This window comes from Lepisosteus oculatus, unplaced genomic scaffold (genome assembly GCF_040954835.1).
Source record: "Lepisosteus oculatus isolate fLepOcu1 unplaced genomic scaffold, fLepOcu1.hap2 HAP2_SCAFFOLD_106, whole genome shotgun sequence".
NCBI lineage: Eukaryota > Metazoa > Chordata > Actinopteri > Semionotiformes > Lepisosteidae > Lepisosteus > Lepisosteus oculatus.
Genome location: NW_027167657.1, coordinates 64,636 through 85,107, shown reverse-complemented (window position 1 = coordinate 85,107; position 20,472 = coordinate 64,636). Strand labels below are relative to the sequence as shown.

General features: G+C 45.2%; 6 non-coding genes across 6 annotated transcripts; 3 read left to right on the top strand and 3 right to left on the bottom strand.

Moving 5' to 3' along the window:
• Positions 1 to 4,673: 4,673 nt before the first annotated feature.
• Positions 4,674 to 4,745, top strand: trnag-ucc (transfer RNA glycine (anticodon UCC)). Its single transcript has one exon. It is a non-coding gene; the product is annotated as a tRNA-Gly (tRNA).
• Positions 4,746 to 13,946: 9,201 nt separating this feature from the next.
• On the bottom strand, positions 13,947 to 14,028 carry trnas-gcu (transfer RNA serine (anticodon GCU)). The gene has a single exon. It is a non-coding gene; the product is annotated as a tRNA-Ser (tRNA).
• Positions 14,029 to 18,096: 4,068 nt separating this feature from the next.
• Positions 18,097 to 18,168, bottom strand: trnad-guc (transfer RNA aspartic acid (anticodon GUC)). Its single transcript has one exon. It is a non-coding gene; the product is annotated as a tRNA-Asp (tRNA).
• Positions 18,169 to 19,364: 1,196 nt separating this feature from the next.
• trnav-aac (transfer RNA valine (anticodon AAC)) lies at positions 19,365 to 19,437 on the top strand. The gene has a single exon. It is a non-coding gene; the product is annotated as a tRNA-Val (tRNA).
• Positions 19,438 to 20,011: 574 nt separating this feature from the next.
• Positions 20,012 to 20,083, bottom strand: trnah-gug (transfer RNA histidin (anticodon GUG)). The gene has a single exon. It is a non-coding gene; the product is annotated as a tRNA-His (tRNA).
• Positions 20,084 to 20,284: 201 nt separating this feature from the next.
• Positions 20,285 to 20,356, top strand: trnae-uuc (transfer RNA glutamic acid (anticodon UUC)). Its single transcript has one exon. It is a non-coding gene; the product is annotated as a tRNA-Glu (tRNA).
• The last annotated feature ends 116 nt before the right edge of the window (positions 20,357 to 20,472 follow it).

Sequence of the window (20,472 nt, the reverse complement as noted above, 5' to 3'; positions counted from 1 at the left end):
TCAGGTATGGTGGTGTATGGCTTCTGTTATATTTAGGAGCGTAAGAGCCTGTGAAACTCGTGGGCTCTAAGCCTCGCTCCTGTAGATATTGTAATGTTGTGCAGGTTAAAGTCGTGTTATGGCAACCCCCATAGTTTGTCATATTAAAATTTCCTAAATTATCCCTCCAAATGATCATGCCTATGACTTCCTCGCGACGCCAAGGAATGGCTCCCATAGGAAGTCCTCCCTGTACATATTTGGGTAATGCGGCACACACCCAGCAGGCACTTTGGTTGGTTTTCTTAGCTAGGATAGGAGAGGCCTAAAAAGGAATTAATTCCATGTTCTCCTTTGTGGGAGAGATGATCATTAATTCCTGCGGAACATAGTCCTACAGCAACAATTATTGTTATAAACAGAAATGATTTCATTCTGAGTCTGTAAATGGGGATGAGGCTCGTCGGCAGTGTGGCGCGTGGATCCAGCGATCTTTTCCTTCCACTCGAACCGCAGACTCGGTTGTCAACAGGATCTGGTAGGGTCCGTCCCACCTGGGCTGGAGAACCTGTGAAGGAAATTTCCTGATCCACACCCACTCTCCTGGGATGAGGTCGTGCCCTCCTTCAGGTGGTGGTCCCCACGCCTCCAGGACCTGCTCGCGGGCTCCTTGTGTGGCCTCTGTCAGCAACTTGCAATAATACAAAGGAATGGTTGATCCATCTGAGGAAACCCCAGTCTCAGCACCTGTAAGAGAACTTGATTCAAATTATTAAAGGCGGCTTTTGCTGCGGGAACCAAGGCAATCTTGTCCTTGTACTGCACTCCCCCCTTAAGCAGATCTGTTAAGAGTTGTGCTCACCCTGTAAAAAACATTGCACCCAGGCCCTGTTAAAATTTCACAATGCTAGACACAAAAGGGCCTTATCATAACTGCTTCTATTAGACACTCTAAAGCTGAAGCAACTCAGACTTGTGGGTTTCCTCGTCAGGGGAAGCACTCAGAATACCATCAACATACTGAGTGATCACAGCCAGTTGAAGCCACGTGATACCCTGTTCTGCATAGTCATTCTTTGTAATGCATAATATTCCAACCCAATAGATCTGGAATAAAACCACCCATTAAAATCTGGTACTCGGCAAGTAAAACTTGCTGTCCCAATACTCCTGTGGCCTCCTGCCATCTTCCCATATACATTGCTCTATAGTACACTGTTGAACAGAGGAGTGAAACAAGCAGGACAGTAGTGCTCCAGTATCCCCTAACAGAGAAACCAACACTCCATTAACAGTACATTTTTATCCACTGGACTGGGACAGACTTAGGGAGGCTACAAGGGATTTACAGGATCTAATCGTTAGGTAAACAGATTTTCTCACAAGACGTTATTTTCCCCAGTCTCGATTCTAAACCTACACCGTTTCAGCATGTCTGGTTTCGAGACATTCGAATAAAACCAAATTGTTTCCATTATTGCAACTAATTGTATAAATTACAATTTATAATAATTTATAATAATACAAAAACTGTTTAACTACTTTTACGTCCACCTGCACTGTACTTATACGTTTCAGACGCTCTTATATTTTCCAATCTCCTTAAGTTGATTTTCGTCAAGTCTCTTTAGTTACGTCTCTAGCCAGTCCCGCTGGCTAAACACACTCACACCGTCATTTAGTATACCAAAACTCACAGTTACACACATACATGCCGGCACACAAATTCATAAAACACACATACACATCGAGAATATATTTTTCTCTTCGTAATACAATGTGCTGTATTCTTGTTTTACTTCTACATGAATCCTTTTAATTCCTGAAGCGCACTCCAGGTTCGCTGCATTTCTAATTTCGGGTGCGGTACTTTAGCCCACCGGTCAATATCTTACGGTTTTGGATTTGATCGTATGGGGGAAATCAGGGAAGGTAGGTGCGATTGCAGACCCCCTCGACGGGGTGCGAGACAGTGTTAGAGTGGCACTGTCATCAACGGCGCCAGCCCCTGCTACATCAAGTCCTTTCCCACTTCGAGTGAGAGTACAGATCTGCGGGCGCCCTCCCTCTAACAGGGGAGACCCTGATCCGTCTTTATCACACTCATACCAAGTGTTATCCCAATCAGACCCCCCTTCTCCATATGGCCACTGAGGGAATTGATCCCAATTATTTTCGTTTCCTGCCTGTTTGTTCCCCTGTGGGAGAGCAGGATATAACTTAGTCGCTGGCTGCAGCACATTAACCAGTGCAGCGTGACCAGGAGTTAATTCCTTCTTTAGTTTCTCATTCTCCTGTACTGCCTCTTTTAGCTTTTTTTCTATACTCTTTCGTAGCGATTAAAATATCTTTTCTTCCGGGTTTTTGTTTTCCCCGTAAACACACTTTTAAGTCACATCCCAATTTCTTTTTTTTTTTTCTCATGTATCTGCCACCACTGGTGCCGGCCGTGCACCAGGGTGGGAGCTACATGCTTGTGCTTTTGCCAATCAATACTCATATATGCTTTCTTTACAGGCGTCTTCGCCCCCAAATTCCCTCTGACAAACTCAGCTTTTTCCATATTTTTCTCCTTCTTTTCCGTCAACTTACACTTTTCCGATATTTAAACGGACCCTTCCACCACTTTCTCAAACCATCAGTTAGCGCACATGTTCGGTCTCTTTAAGATTTACTTTTGTCGTGTGTGAGGTAACAGCTCATTCAGTAGGGGGATGTTTTCACTTGGAAAAACCTGTGCATTACTGCACTCATTCAGCCAAGGGCGTCTGTTACCTCCAGATCTAAATGCCTCTCCGAGACTTTAGAGAGGACTTACACCGCACTGTTCACAGGTAAGAAACGAGACCTCGAAAACCCCCTTTCTTGATCAGTAATTCACCATCCCCAGAATGCCAGCATCGCTGCTTTTGCCCCGGGGTGGACTTACGCACTGAGCTCAATCAGGGCGATTCTCGGGTCTCAACGTCCTTTAAATCCTGCTACTTAATGCTTTGCTCTTTATTATGAGGTGTGTTTATGTTAGTGTCGTGCGTGTGTATATGTATTTCACAAACAAGGAAAACACCAAAAACATACATACATATATCTCTTCTACTCCTGTTTCCTTTAAAACAAAAAAAAAAACCACGCCACGCCAGAAACCACGCCACTCCAATCTGTGCACGATCAAGGCGTAGCTAATCTCAGGACCCCGGGCGTAATTAAAGCCCACACCAATCCTGGATTATACGTGCATTTAATGCACCACTCAGCTCCAGAACCCCGGGCGCAATTAAGGCCCACACCGATCCCGAGCCACAGAACTCCGGGTGCAATTAAGACCCAAACCAGTTCTGACCTTCAGAACTCCGGGTGCAATTAAGACCCACACCAGTCCTGAACTACGTGCATTTAATGCACCACTTGCTCTAGAACCCCGGGCGCAATTAAGGCCCACACCGATTCTGAGCCTCAGAACTCCGGGTGCAATTAAGACCCAAACCAGTTCTGACCTTCAGAACTCTGGGTGCAATTAAGACCCACACCAGTCCTGAACTTCACGGTAAGGGTCCAAAACCCGTTAAAAACTCCACGCGCAATTAAGGCATACACCAGCTTCGAACGCCTGTACACAATACCGCGGAACCCCTGCCAGACCAAATTCTGGGCTTACAGCAACCAACCCATTACATACACCGGTGCCTTCCCCGGGCCAGAGGAATTCAGAAACTCACGTTTACTCCGTCATCTCGGGCGATTCTCGCAGGGAGCAGAGATTTCCCAATCGGTCAGAGAGAGTCGGGACTTTTAAATAAAAGAGGAGTCCTTACCTCTTAGTTATGTGCGCGCTGACCGTCTCTCCTGCCGATGGGAAGTTCTGCGCCTTCTGGAGCATCCGCCGACTACGCCAAATTTGTTGTAACAGAAGAAATAAGGTTCTTGATCCCGAGATGAAGTAAAACAGATGAGTTTATTGCATGCAAGGAACAATAAAGCCGAAGTCTTGTTTCCCGCAAGAAACAACAAAACCGAAGTATTGTTCCACGTACTGTTACAAACTTTTGGGTTATATAGTGTTTTCTTCTCCGTTTCTGACGTCACTCGGTCTGATGGTAAAGAGGGGGGTTCATGGTATTTGGCCAGTTTACGATGTTCTGGGCAAATGGTCAGTTTAACATTACACCCAGGGGGGTTCCTAGCTTGCATCTGCAATCCTTATCAGTTAACCCCCTTTCCTGCCATAAACCCCAGCTTGTGACTTAGAAGTCTAAACCCCCTACAGAAAGGATTAAATTCAAACCCCCGTCTTCACATCTTTCTTCATGGTTCTTTGAAAAACTCAATAGTTTAGACAGTCTTAGAGTTAGTTATTTGCTTTTCATGAATGCCAGAGGTACTCGAAATGTTGTTAAAAGAAAAACTGTGTGCTGAGTTTTATTTTTTACAGGAAACGCATGCATGTTGAAACTAAAGTTTATAAATAATTGAGAAATATTAAAGCAAGGAAAATATGATACGTGTAAAATATACAATTTGATCACATAATTACTTAATTACCTCTGGTAGTTAAATGCTTTTTTCTGCTGCGTTTTTTTTCTCTTGTACATGACTCTGATCCTCTTGTTGTATTTGTATTTGTAAATTCTATGTTTAATAAAAAAAAATTAAAAAAAGCATTCTCTGGTGGTGTCCTGCAGGCTTCCTGTGGGTGTGCGTTGGTGGTATAGTGGTGAGCATAGCTGCCTTCCAAGCAGTTGACCCGGGTTCGATTCCCGGCCAATGCAGTGGCGAATGTTTTCAAATGCTGTCATGAGCCTTGGATTGTGACTAGCAAAGCAAAGCCTTTTGAAAGAGCTAAAGCACTGAAAAACGGAATTGAGGGAGAATCTTACAGGGGATTCTGAGCGGTGTCTGCATACACGCAGTCCGATACGGGTGCTGAAAGCTTGAGCTACTCTCAATGTCGTGCTGGCTTTCCCCGGAGTAAATCTGTTACATTGAAAGAATGCTTCTCGCAGGTTCAAAAAGGGACCCTTGTTAATTGGAGAAATCAATGATTTCGAATGAATTCTGTATGCGTTAAAAGACAGCTATACACAGAAAACATGCAGGACACTGCTCATGATGTTTCCCGAGCCGAAACACAGTGCGTTTTTTCAAGCCATCTGACAAAGCCCGCCCACTGAAAACTGCAGCAGATCGTGTAAAGACGTTCAACTTTGTAACTACTGCACGCACAGGAAGCAGAATAAATTCCTCTTTTCAAACTGTCAAAGGTTTGCTTTACGAACGCCGCAGGACATCGCACAATCTCTTTTGAACAGGGACAAACGATTTCTTATGGGGCGCAGTAAGTACTGTTACTGTCACTGCTCGATACCGACGTTGGCCTACTATACCATGTTCAGCCACTGCTAGAAAATGTACGGCTCTAGCACCGGAGCAAACAACAGGAGGGCCGATGTCGAACAGGCACACGTGTCAGACATGGAGAGCGATGAGAATGGGATTCGAACCCATGCCTGCAGAGCACAATGGATTAGCAGTCCATCACCTTAACCACTCAGCCACCTTGTCGACGAAACTGGGCTGTCCGGACATGGGTTGGCGCGCTCCAGATGATCTTTTTCTTTTTTTCCCCACATACTCGAGGGTCATTTTCCTGTTCCACATGTGATTTCAACATTTTCCTTGGGAGATGTCAAGCCAGCAAGCCACTGCTGTGGTTCAGTGGCCAGTGTGGAGTTCAGTGGCCCTGTTTACACAGAAAGCACATTGAGCTCCTTGGACATGAAAAGTTCCAGATAAAAGCCATTTGTCATCCTTTCTCTTGGTGTCGATGTTGCTATTGTATGTAAAGGTGGCAACTTGCTCAGCGAGCAGGCGGAGCACACACCGAATGCAGATGTGTCTGAGTGGTGTGTCCAAGTGGCTGCAAAAGGACAACACTCCTGGGGCCCCGTGGCTTAGTTGGTTAAAGCGCCTGTCTAGTAAACAGGAGATCCCCGCCTACGGCTAGACTTAATTAAATGCAAGTATTCATTTCCTGTCTTTAACGCGACTTGTTTTTCTTAAAATGGATGCAACTTGCAAAACATGAAACACAAGCCTTGCTAATCAGCGCTAGCAGCTGGCAAAAAAAAGGAGTCAGCTATTTTTTTTTCTTTAACCTTAACCCTGCTAACGGAGAAGAGTTAAACGACCGAGTCTATGCAGCTTAAACGGTGCGCAAGTCGGGTTCTTAGCTGAAAGGGTGGTAAATCACGCTCACCCCAGTCCTTAATCTTTTAAAGAGGATACAAAATTGAACCTAGTCGCCACATCACATACATCCTGTTAAATGATAAAAAGGTAACATCTATCCTCGCTCCAGAGTAAATCTCACGTTGAGGGCATCTTTTTTTTCACTTTACCGTGAGTCGGGCTCGGCTGCACAGAGGAGAGAGCAGAGCAATGAGGTCACAGGGACAGGGGAGTCACACGCTGGCGGTTTGAATACGCGGAAGATCACTGAGGGATCCACAGTATGTGGACCCTCCGTTCGCCATCAGTCCACACTCCGGACTCTGAATCCTGCCATCCGATTTAAGATCTCGGCGGAACCTGTGGCGCAGTTCCTTCTTAAAACGTAATCTGGTGAGCATTTCTAGAATCGCACTTGTATAGATGCAGCCTTTAATGTGTTGCTAGGTTAAAATTGATGACTTCTTGTATTTCAGTAGGCAACTGCCCTCTTGATTTTGGATTTAATTTCTTTATTACAGGGGCGCTTTTATGAAGACAGAGTCATGTTCAGGTACTTTGCTTGATGGAGGAAGCTCATTTCGGACTCTGTGATCTGCTCACCTGGAAAGGTCTGCTGTACTACTACAAGAGAGAAGTAGGGTCTGGAAGAAGGGACAATTTTATGATGCTTTGGAAGATAGTTTTTTTTTTCTTATACTGAAAATGAAAAGTAGTTGTTTCTATATGGACTCAGTCTTTGGAATTTGTATATTTATACATTTCAGTGAACCCTCAGCCATTCCTTCTGTATTGTAATTCAATTTCTCTTTTAAAATTCCTTCCCCACTTCTTGGACCTGCAGTTGCTGAACTCCACAATGGCTTCTATTGGAAAGTCTGTGACTGAGACCATTATTTATTTAGGAGCAATGAGCAATTCTTATATAAATGCAATAAAATCATTATGCTCAAACTATGAGAGAGAATTTTAAGGATAATTTAAGAAATCAGTCTTAGCTTGTTTCTATACACAGATGGTATTATTTATTTTCAAAGGAAACCCGCGAGGATTCCCCTGGTGTGCAAGATGTGCCTGAATACTTTTGATCAGCTTCCTGCTCACTTCAAGAGGGCGTGTATGAAGCACGCCACGGCAGAAGAGATCAGGTGGCCTCTCAACAGGCGAGGGAGGACATGATGAATCACCTGAAGAACGGGGTCATCATGGATTACCACAGAATAGAGATCAAAGGACACTTTGTGGGCTTGAAATACAAAGAAAATCATGTTCTATGGGACAAGATAAATACAAAACTTAAGCTTTTATTTTAATTAGATTTATTTATAAAGCATAAGCAATCATTTATTACATTAATATATGTGAAAATAACATTTTAGCATCATACGTTTAGTATATTTAGTCCCTAATGCTGAAAGAAATGATCATAGAACATGACATCTAACCTTACCTGCTGTGTTTTTAATCCCTATTGCTCAATGCACGGTGAAAGCATTGCATACATATGTCTGACAATGAGGAATGGGCCCCTGAGACAGTCATTTGCCTGTTTCACAAATGATCGTATTTTACTAGAGATTCTGTTTGGGATTCAGATGTGCATTCGGACAGCAATCCCTTTCAAGAAATGATACGTTCTGGATGAGGTCAAAGGTGCTGGAACACTGTATCTAGGATGTGTTTGCAGAGACTGTGTGTCTCCTGCTTCAACGCAGTGAGAAATAGATGTGCTCCTGTAATTCATTGGTACATGCCCAGGGCAGTAAGCAGTCTGAGGATTTATTTCCTGACGGCATAGAGCAGTGAAGCAGTGAAGTAGTGCAACACACTGGATCATTATATTATTAGAATCTATTCTACTTAAATTATTACATTATACACAATTTGAGTTCATTTTAAAAAGTAAAAGGTAATGAAAGGAATGCATTTTCGTAAGAAAGATAATACCGATATGCATGTGATAATCTTCCTTATATCATGTAGTGCGTCATTTGGACACTTTGTGGGATTGAAATACAAAGAAAATCATGTTCTATGGTACAAGATAAATACAAAACTTAAGCTTTTATTTTAATTAGATTTGTTTATAAAGCATAAGCAATCATTTATTATATTAATATATGTGTGTAGCGGCGAGGCTTATTAATAAGGCAGAATTAAGTGTTCTGAGCCTTCCCAAATGAGGCCCCATTTCTCTGTTCATCTCTGTGGTGCAGCCACAGAGAGACTATTCATGCAGGGTGATTTAAGGTCCTAGGACAGCTCCCAAAGGGGGATGCACTTAGCTAAGCCTGGCTATCATGATCAATGGTCATCCATTGGCGCCTATCTGTCTAGGGAGTGCCAGTTGGACATCTGGACTGCATTACTAAGTGTCAGGACTAAGTGACTCATATCTCACCTTGATCAATCAATCAGGGACTGGTAGGGCCGAGTAACCCACGTGGGACTCTGATGCCCATGGAACTTTCAGCCAATCAATGAGCTGAAGTTCCTCCAGGTAAAAACAGGCAACACAGAGAGCCTGTGAGATTCAGTAAGATTCAGAAGGGAGGATTCAGAGGATTCTGTGGACAATTCTAAAGGGAATTCAAAGGAGAATTCCAGGGCAGGGCGGCCCAGGAGCAGAAGGCTCCCAAGGGCAGGACATTCTCGCAGCGCGCCTCCTGACCATCCTGAGATTCAGCCCGGACAACCACGGAACGGCCAGTGTGTCCGAGTGCCAGAACTTTCCTTTGTTCTAAGAGTCTAGAGCGGAGGTTGCCAGAGAATAACCAGAGGATCCACCCGAGGTTAGCACCAGCAGCAGGCCTCGTGAACAGGTCGGAACTGTGGACAGCTGAATCACTATTCAGAACTAGCTCTTCATCAGAAACGAACCGGTCCTCTTCCTGACTTGCTGGGACCCACAGTCATCTTTTCTCCTGTGCACAAACTTTGCTAGTTAAAGCCCACAGTGAGCATCAGCAGCGCAGCGTCGCAAGCCGCACAGCACAGCCTGGCACGGAGCCAGAGAGCGCGGATTGGACAGCAACAGCCTGCAACTGTTTCTTTGTGCCCGCAGGAAGATCTGAATCCCCAAAGATTGGATGAGTATTCAACTTCAATGCATTACAGCTCGAGAATTCAATTGTTATCCCAACCAGTTGATATCAATTTAATTCCTAAGAGTTATGTACTTGTTTGAGTATCTAATGTAGAAGTTATAACCAAGTTCATTAACGAAACGGTCTTAATGAATGATATACTGAACGTATGTCCTCTTGATATGTGTAACACTTCGTAACTGACTGAATATATATCTTTTGTATTCTGATAACCCTCTCGATAAGATCTGTTAGGTTTACATGCATATTTTATGTATTAATAAATGTATCCTCGTGTATTAGTACCTGTGTGTGCGCGTTGTTTGAGTTATGTCACATGGTTGGATTCTAAAGCCATCAAAAGAATCAACTTTGTGATTTACTGCTACAATTAATAATTGTCTCAGTAAATGCCCAAACCCTACAGAACTGGTGCCTTCAGAGAGCCACTACATTTAATTTTGCTATGGCAACATTACATATTTGGCGTCCCTGAGCCGGTTTTCTTACATGTGAAAATAACATTTTAGCATCATATTATTACATACAGGTCTCTAGCTTCAACACAGTGATATATATATATACTCAGTGATTTATTGGTACATGCCCAGGTCAATAATCAGAATGAGGATTTATTTCCAGACGGGCTACAGGTAGTGTTGTGAAATACTTCAACACACTGGATCGCAGATTTAGACCCCCTGCACTCTTACTCCTTAAAAACCAAAGAAATGAAGATATGTAGCAATCACATTGCAACAGGGCTGACAGTGACTTAATGCTTATACTAGTGGACTTCTGGTACCTTTAGGGTACGGTGTTCCCTGAAGGGCTCTCAAACCCCGCATTTCAGATGCCTAGCTGTTTCGCTGATGTGTTGCACCTCAGAATCACTTTTAAACCTTACCTCTGGTATCTTTAATCCCTATTGCTCAACGCATGGTGAAAGTATTGCATAAATGTGTCTGAAAATGAGCAATGGGCACCTGAGAGACTCATTTGCCTGTTTCACAAATGATCATATTTGACTAGAGATTCTGTTTGGGATTCAGTTGTGCATTCTGACAGCAATCGCTTTCAAAAAACGATACATTCTGGATGAGGTCAAGGTGCAGGAACACTGTATTTAGGATGTGTTTGCACTTATTCTGTCTCTAGCTTCAACACAGCGATATATGTATATGCTCACTGATTTTTCGGTACATGCCCAGGGCTATAATCATTATGAGGATTTATTTCCTGATGTGCTAGGGGTAGTGTTGTGAAATACTTCAACACACTGGATCGCAGGTTTAAACCGCCTGCACTCTTACTCCTTAAAAACCAACAAATGCAGATATGTAGCAATCATATTGTAGCTGACACTCATTTGCCTGTTTCACAAATGATCATATTTTACTAGAGATTCTGTTTGGGATCCGGATGTGCATTCTGACAGCATCTCCTTATCGCGGCTTTGCCCTTCTTGCCTCTTTGGACAATATCTCCATCTTGTGGTCGTTATTGGTAATGTCTAGACAACATCTCCATCTTGTGGTCGTTGTTGGTAATGTCTTCTTATGCCCTTATTTATTTTAATTCTCTATTAGTTGATTCTAGAATCTCTACAATGGAGATGAAAACATCAGTTTTATAGCAGACAATATGACATTATTTATAGTCCAATTAGAAACTTATTACCCTGTTTTTAACATAATAACAAATTAAAATTGATTAAAACTAAGTTTGGAACACCAGGGAACATAACAAATGATTTTTAGGAAAACCATGAGGTTCTCTGTGTCCAATGCCTGCAAGGGGAGAAAGCTAGAATCCTTTGATTTTTTCAAAATTTGAAAATAAACATCATATAACAACAGCTTTCATTCCTAGGAGTGAAAAATAACCATTTTTGAAGACATAGTAGTTTCTAAAACACTACAATAAAGTTAAAAACATCAGTTTTATATTACATTATTTTTAGTGAAATTAGTCATTTATTGCACTATTTTTAATAAAATCTCTAATTAAAAGTGATTAAAATTAAGTTTGGAACAACAAGGAACACAAAAAAAAAAGATTTTTAGGAAAACCACGAGGTCCTCTGTGCCCGATGCCTGCAAGGGGAGAAAGCTAGAATCCTAAAAAAAGGTAATCAATTCGGATTAGTTTCCTTAGAGCTGGTTCAGAGTTTGCTCAAGAGTTTACCTTTCACAGATGCGCAAAGAAGAATGTTGGGGGTGCACGCTTCAAGGCGCCTTACAGCTGTAGGGAGTGATTTGAGACGATTCGTGGCGTGTGCTCATTCCCATATACCGTACGCCCCGGGGTGCAGTGCTAGGATGACGTACAATACCGCTTGGGCACGTAACGGCGTTATATGCAAGTGCGGGACGTGAGGGTTTTGCGTTTGTTCGTTTTGTTTTGCTCTGCTTTGCTTTGTTTTGCTTTCCATCGCGTTGGTAAGAGCATAAATAAAAAGGCGATTCCTGTGTCGACCACTAATGTAAGAGCTATTTCAAGTGCGCCGTGGTGCGGCTTTTCAAATGCTTAACAGGATGATTTTGCATGCACGCGTGCTTTCATGCAGTCGTGTGTGCAACCATGTCTGCTTACGTGCAAACGGGCGTGGTTTCATGTATGCAAAAAACTTTCCTGGGCTCTTCTGAAGCACATAAAATTATTTGGAGATATACATTTGTCTTATTTTCCTCTTAGGCTCTAGAATTGATAACTTTTTTTTCATTTTTGGCATTTTTCATCATTTTCCAGAAAGTGGTTGCAAGCCCGATATCATGCGAAGAAACTTCAGGATTCCGGGATCAGTCAATGGATTTTCTTCAAAGTTGGATTTTTGCACTCTGTGGACCAAGAGATGTTGTTCTATAATGTTTTTTTTTTTCAAATTTAAAAATATCATTTTTTCATGGAGATTTGAATGGGATGGATTCACCCTCCTTTAGCCAGGACAGAGCTCCAGGAGCCTGGGTAGGATTCTAGCTTTCTCCCCTTGCAGGCACCTGGCACAGAAGACATCATTTTTTTCCTTAAAATCTTTTTTTTTTTGTGTTCCTTGTTGCTCCAAACTTAATTCTATTCACTTTTAATTAGAGATTATATTAAAAATAGTGCAATAAATGATTAATTTCACTAAAAATACTAAAAGTAATATAAAACGGATGTTTTTAACTTTATTGTAGTGTTTTAGAAACTAATGTCTTCAAAAATGGTTATTTTTCACTCCTAGGAATGAAAGCTGTTGTTATATGATGTTTATTTTCAAATTTTGAAAAAGCAAAGGATTCTAGCTTTCTCCCCTTGCAGGCATCGGACACAGAGAACCTCATGGTTTTCCTAAAAATCATTTTTTATGTTCCCTGGTGTTCCAAACTTAGTTTTAATCAATTTTAATTTGTTATGTTACAAACAGGGTAATAAAGTCTTAATTGGACTATAACTAATGTCATATTGTCTGCTACAAAACTGATATTTTCAGCTCTATTGTAGAGATTCTAGAATCAACTAATAAAGAATTGAAATAAAAAAAGGGCATAAGAAGACATTACCAACAATGACCACAAGATGGAGATATTGTCTAGACATTACCAACAACGACCACAAGATGGAGATATTTTCCAAAGAGGCAAGAGGGGCAAAGCTGCGATAAGGTAAAATCATTTTTTGAAAGAGATTGTTGTCAGAATGCACATCCGTATCCCAAACAGAATCTCTAGTAAAATATGATCATTTGTGAAACAGGCAAATGAGTGTCAGCTACAATATGATTGCTACATATCTGCATTTGTTGGTATTTGAGGAGTAAGAGTGCAGGTTTAAACCTGCGATCCAGTGTGTTGAAGAATTTCACAACACTACCTCTAGCACATATGGAAATAAATCCTCATAATGATTATTGCCCTGGGCATGTACCAAAAAATCAGTGAGCATATATATATATATATCACTGGGTTGAAGCTAGAAACACAGAATAACTGCAAACACATCCTAAATACAGTGTTCCAGCACCTTTGACCTCATCCAGAACGTATCATTTCTTGAAAGGGATTGCTGTCCGAATGCACATCTGAATCCCAAACAGAATCTCTAGTAAAATACGATCATTTGTGAAACAGGCAAATTACTGTCTCAGGGGCCCATTTCTCATTGTCAGACACATGTATGCAATGCTTTCACTGTGCATTGAGCAATAGGGATCAAAAACACCGCAGGTAAGGTTAGAAGTCATGTTCTATGATCATTTCTTTCAGCATTAGGGACTAAATATACTAAACGTATGATGCTAAAATGTTATTTTTACACATATTAATGTAATAAATGATTGCTTATGCTTTATAAACAAATCTAATTATAATAAAAGCTTAAGTTTTGTATTTATCTTGTACCATAGAACATGATTTTCTTTGTATTTCAAGCCCACAAAGTGTCCAAATGATGCACCTTTGACCTCATCCAGAACGTATCATTTCTTGAAAGGGATTGCTGTCCGAATGCACATCTGAATCCCAAACAGAATCTCTAGTAAAATACGATCATTTGTGAAACAGGCAAATGACTGTCTCAGGGGCCCATTTCTCATTGTCAGACACATGTATGCAATGCTTTCACTGTGCATTGAGCAATAGGGATCAAAAACAGAATGGAAACAGACATGGAAACCAACGAGGATGGGATTTGAACCCATGCGTGCAAAGCACAATGGATTAGCAATCCATCGCCTTAACCACTCGGCCACCTCATTAACAAAACTGGGCTGTCCCAACTGGGTTGGTGCGCTCCAGATGATCTTTTTCTTTTTTTTCCCTTGTACTCGAGGGTCATTTTCCTGTTCCACATGCGATTTCAACATTTTCCTTGGGAGATGTCAAGCCAGCAAGCCACTGCTGTGGTTCAGTGGCCAGCGTGGAGTTCAGTGGCCCTGTTGTACACAGAAAGCACATTGAGCTCCTTGGACATGAAAAGTTCCAGATAAAAGCCATTTGTCATCCTTTCTCTTGGTGTCGATGTTGCTATTGTATGTAAAGGTGGCAACTTGCTCAGCGAGCAGGCGGAGCACACACCGAATGCAGATGTGTCTGAGTGGTGTGTCCAAGTGGCTGCAAAAGGACAGCACTCCCGGGGCGCTGTGGCTTAGTTGGTTAAAGCGCCTGTCTAGTAAACAGGAGGCCCTGGGTCTGAATCCCAGTGGATAACCGCCTACGGCTAGACTTAATTAAATGCAAGTATTCATTTCCTGTCTTTAACACGACTTGTTTTTCTTAAAATGGATGCAACTTGCAAAACATGAAATACAAACCTTGCTAATCAGCGCTAGCAGCTGGCAAAAAAAAAAGAAGTCAGCAATGTTTTTTTTCTTTAACCTTAACCCTGCTAATGGAGAAGAGTTAAACGACCGAGTCTATGCAGCTTAAACGGTGTGCACGTCGGGTTCTTAGCTGAAAGGGTGGTAAATCACGCTCACCCCAGTCCTTAATCTTTTAAAGAGGATACAAAATTGAACCTAGTCGCCACATCACATACATCCTGTTCAATGATAAAAAGGTAACATCTATCCTCGCTCCAGAGTAAATCTCACGTTGAGGGCATATTTTTTTTCACTTTACCGTGAATCGGGCTCGGCTGCACAGAGGAGAGAGCAGAGCAATGAGGTCACGGGGACAGGGGAGTCACACGCTGGCTGTTTGAACACGCGGAAGATCACTGAGGGATCCACAGTATATGGACCCTCCGTGCGCAATCAGTCCGCACTCCGGACTCTGAATCCTGCCATCCGAGTTAAGATCTCGGCAGAACCTGAAGCGCAGTTCCTTCTTAAAACGTAATCTGGTGAGCATTTCTAGAATCGTACTTGTATAGATGCAGCCTTTAATGTGTTGCTAGGTTAAAATTGATGACTTCTTGTATTTCAGTAGGCAACTGCCCTCTTGATTTTGGATTTAATTTCTTTATTACAGGGGCGCTTTTATGAAGCCAAGGGACCAGGGAGCTGCCCCAGTACTGGGATGGCCAGTTCGAAATCATAGAAACTATTGTCAATTCCAGTCCCATGTCAGTGCGAGCAGGGATTTTGACATCTTGTTTTGCTATGTTCTGCACCAACAGGCAGGTGGCTCAGCCATTCCGTTCCAGTCTGGGGGTTCAACAGACTGCTAGGTTCAGTCTGATAAACTGAGCTGATGGTTGGAAGAAAACCATCTCAGCGTCCATTCTCTGTCCCTTCTTTAGGACAAGGCGTACCGGAAACCCTGCTGTTGACGCAGGAACGATCAGGTCCGATTCGTTTACTACCTGGCAGGCCTGAGGAATCGTCTGACCTGACCGAATGTTCTCGGGGTCACCGCTTAGAGAGTGGGCATCTGGGTCCACCCGTTTCCACAGCACACTGTTTACTGTGTCCAGCTGGGCGCCCAGTCGAACCAATAGGTCTGCACCAATGCAGACCGAATGGGTCAGCTGAGGTGCTACCTGGAAGTAGTGAGCAAACTTCCTTTTTCCGATGGAGATGGAAGCTACACAGCTTCCTTTGCTCCAAATGGACCTATGAGGTGGGGGTGCCCACCACAGAACCTGTGACTGCGTCACCAGGGTCACCTGACAGCTTCGCGACAGGTCCTCGAACAGACCTTCACTGATTATGGACTTCTCAGAGCTGAGGCTAAGAATTACATCATCAACCTGCACTTCTGCCACCTGGACCCCCTCCCACCACCATGGGGTGGTAGTCCTGGACCCCCTGAGGTACCAGGGTGCACAGAAAGGACTCCCATTCATTACCGGACAGGGAGATCCACTCTTCTTCAGGGATGAAAAGGGGGTGTGCTTTACCTGGCGGGTCAAGCAGCTGCTCGGAGCACTGCTCCTGTAGTTGGGAGACCGTGGGAGTGCTGGCCTGGGCAGGACTTCCCTGTAGTTTTGGAAAGCAAGAAGAGACATTTATTCTCGTCCAGAGGAACCAGGAGGAACCTCCAACTCAGCTATAGTGTTCAGTGGGCACTGTGTGATCACAGCATAACCACTGAATCCCCCTTTTTGCTGTGCAACAGGCTTAGGGTTTTTGACCTGAGCCCACAATTTTCCACGCTGGCAGTCCACCAGAGGCTCCAGCCTGTCAAGCAGGTCTTGGCCAATGAGTAGTGGCTCTGTTTTTAACCTAGAGATGTAAACAGGATGCACCACGTTCATTGGCCCGAACCTAAGTGCCACCCACACTCGGTGTGTGATCCTGGCATGATCCTGGGTATAGCTGGAAATATCTATCTTACACGGTTCTACCTTAAGTCTGATGCCTTTTCCTTTCGCTACTCGTTTGAGCTCGCTGAGTAGATCGGCTGACATCAAACTAATTTCAGCCCCAGTGTCAATCAGTGCTTCTCTATCTAAGACGTTTTCAAGAGAAACCTTGATATAAATACGCCTTGCTTTGCCTTTCTGGCTGAGATTCCCTAAGAATTGTAGGAAGCCTGCCTTTTCTTTGACTTCAGGGGCGGGGTCAGCGCCCAACTCAGAGTCACAGCCTTCTTCCAGACAGGAACCCTCCCACCCAATCAGATAGACTGAGGGAGGGGCTTGGGACGGATCCCCGCCTCCTCCAGTGAGAAGGGGCGTGGTCCCCCTAAGCTCATTCACACTTCTGGCATTCGCTGCGGAAGGTTTACCCTGTCCTGATCTCTCAGGCAGGGCTTGTTCAAGCCTGGCCAGGCGGGCTGCAGTCGACTCCCTTCGTCCAGTCTTATGATAGACTCTGCCTGAGCCCTTGCCTTCCCCGTAGCGCTCACGGCGGCTCTGACGCTTAGTGCGGTCCTGCCTGCCTATTTTGCGCCGGGGCTTAGCGGGGCTTACCTTCGGCAATAGGATTTATACTCTCCAAGATGATATTTGCACTTTCTGGAGAGGCGATTTTCTCCACTTCAGTAGCCCGATTTCGTCGATTGCGTGGAGAGGGCTGTAGAATGTGGCGCCGTCTTTCCTGCTCCGTCCATGACAGGCGTGCTGGTCTCTGGAGAGAGAGCACGGTCCATCAGCGCACCCCAATAAAGGCACTGGAAGCAGCTGAATCGCATTGGTGAAGCTCAGCGCTGGGCCGCTGGGCACATCTGACCACAGTTTCCGTAGTGTAGTGGTTATCACGTTTGCCTCACACACGAAAGATCCCCGGATCGAAACCGGGAGGAAACAGACCAGACTTCTTCTGTCACCACGCACAAAAGGGGATTGGGGTTTCGCCTAGTGCTGTGATCGAACAGACCCACTCACCTCTTAGTGTGGCGGGATCTGCACAGTGCATGTCGCAGCGCATCCTGCTTTCACTTCAATGCGCGTCCTGATGTACCCCGGTCTCCCGCGTGACAGGTGGGGACAGGTGACAGGTCCACGTGACAGGTCCTATACTAACGAGGAAGACATCGCTCTCTCCGACCCCCGGCATCGTGTCCCGACCCACCGTGCTGGAAGCCGACTCGTGCTGTGATTCCTTTACGGAGCAGAAATGACAACCGAGGAGCCGAGAGATCATTTCAGCATTTCGCGTCTGAACGGAAAACACAAACGACCAACTCAGAATGATTTGCCTTTGACGCTTATCAAAGCGTTCTTTGTGCATCGAACAGACCCACTCACCTCTTAGTGTGGCGGGATCTGCACAGTGCATGTCGCAGCGCTCCCTGCTTTCACTTCAATGTGCTTCCTGATGTCGAGTCGTGTGCCGTGCGGAGGCTCTGAAAGCGAGAGCAATGAAAAGGTGCACGACGCTGTGTTAGAAAACAGAGAAGTGAAAGGCAGTCCTTTCTCTAAGGAGGTAAAAGAAAAGCTACTCCCCGTCGGGGAATCGAACCCCGGTCTCCTGCGTGACAGGCGGGGATACTTGCCACTATACTAACGAGGAAGACATCACACGCTCCGACCCCCGGCATCGTGTCCCGACCCAGCGTGCTGGAAGGCGACGCGTGCTGTGATTCCTTTACGGAGCAGAAATGACAACCGAGGAGCCGAGAGATCATTTCAGCATTTCGCGTCTGAACGGAAAACACAAACGACCAACTCGGAATGACTTGCTTTGGACGCTTTTCAAAGCGTTCTTTGTGCACGACAACTGCGCCGCCTAGCAGATACAAATGGGTTGTACAACTTTGAAGTAGCAAATGGAAGAGGGCTAAGCCTCCTCTCTTTTAGCCCAGGTTCGATCTGTCTCCCAGAATCACCAGGGCGCACGCACACACACACACCCGTGCCGTTGAAGTACTCTGCTTCATTTCTAAGGGCAACTCAACATTCACTCCTACCCCGAGTGCAGAAAAGACAGCGTCTGCAGCAACAGCAGCTCAGGTCTCTGCACAGGAGCTAAGCTGCCCCCATCTCCTCTGCTCTGCGGCTCCTACGGAGTGGAGTCCTGCCTGGAGCCGTGTTTGCAGGCGGCGGCTCCCCGCACCCTGTCTGTGCGTCGTGTCCAAGAGCTCCTGGGAGGAAGAGAGAGCCCTCCGACTCGGGGGCTTTTCCACGGTCTGTGTGAGGAGGGGCGGGTGTGTCCAGCAGCTTATCGAGCGGAAGCCTGGGGCGGCGGAGAGCTGTGATCGTGCAGACCTTGAGGTGTCACCTCTTTGTCTGCTTTCCCGCCCTCCCTCCGCCCAAGCTCTGCTCCAAAGTAGCCCGGCAACCCCTCACACCTGCACGTGTCACAACCTAAGGTGTGGTCATGAGACACCCATGGGGTGTTGTTCTGTTCTTGCTAATTGTTTCCTGCCCGTCGCAGGCAGGAGTCCATGCGAGGAAGATGCGCTGGACAGAGCTCAGAGGGCGCACCTGGGTGGCTTTCCTTCTGAGTGACGTTCCTGCAACACTCTCCCGCTACTCTTGGTGCGCTCATGCCGCAACACAGGAAGGCTGGAGCAGGTGGCTGTGGGCTCTGTGCACCGCCGAAATAGCTCAGCTGGGAGAGCGTTAGACTGAAGATCTAAAGATCCCGGGTTTCGGTGTTTTGTTTCATCGCGCCCTTTGTTCCTCTCTCCAGCGCCCCCTGCCTAAAGTGACGCGTCCCTTTCTCAGTCCGAAACGCAAGCGAGACACCAGCAGCAGTCCCTGCAGGTTTCCGTGGTGTAGCGGCTATCACGTTCGCCTAACACGCGAAAGGTCCCCGGTTCGAGACCGGGCGGAAACAGCCTCGTTTTGCACGCTCCTGTACTTCACAGAGGTATTGAGCGACCGGTCATTTGTTCCCAATGTATTTCCGGTGCCTTCATGCACTCTTGTACCAAACGCACGTTCCTTCTGTATGCGGAGCCGATCATTTGCAATTGGGCTGTGCCGACAGATCAGGACGAGCTCTGTCGGCTCAATAGCAGCGCAGGACCTGCAAGAACAACAGAAAGATTAGCATCCAGCGGGGGCTTCTTAGTGAGCCCAAGATCTCATCAAGAATCGGCTCCAGCAACAGGGCTGGGCGCATTGTTCCATTCTCCGACCACTCTCGGTGTAAACAAGTCCCTCCTGGTCTCTGCTTGAATTGCACTTTCCTGCGTTTGCTTTGGTGTAACTGGCTTCCCCTGCATGGGCGAATGTGAAGAAGATCCTTAGTAAGTCATTGAAGAAACCCGAGAAGAGGTCGGAGTGGTCTCTGTCGTTCATCAACGATCCAGTCAGGCAGTACTCCTCTGTAAAGCGCCGTTCGTTCACATCAATTGGCTTTTTTTTGCCTTCATTCGTGCAAGTAGTAAAAGCAGACGCCCCTATTCTGCCGTGACCCGGATTCGAACCGGGGTTGTTGCGGCCACAACACAAAGTACTGACCACTATACGATCACGGCGAGTTACCGATACACACGTGGCAGGGCGGAAAAGGCTGTGCTCTCTTCGTGTGACATAATTCGGGAAAGTCCTGACGTTGCATTTCAACTGAGCCCCAGTATACATCGACCCTTCGACACTCTGAGTGACAGCTCTCTTGCGTGTTTTCTCATATTTATGTAGTTTGCTTGCATGATGCCCGGAACAGCAGGGTTGTGCACTCCCATATGGTCTAGCGGTTAGGATTCCTGGTTTTCACCCAGGCGGCCCGGGTTCGACTCCCGGTATGGGAACGTGTCAATCTTGCCTCCTGCTTTCCAAAAAATCAGCACTGTGTACGAAGGAGCCGCATTAAAACTACTCAACGTGCGAGAAGAGGGGGCGCTTGTTTCCAGCCGAAACTTCTCGC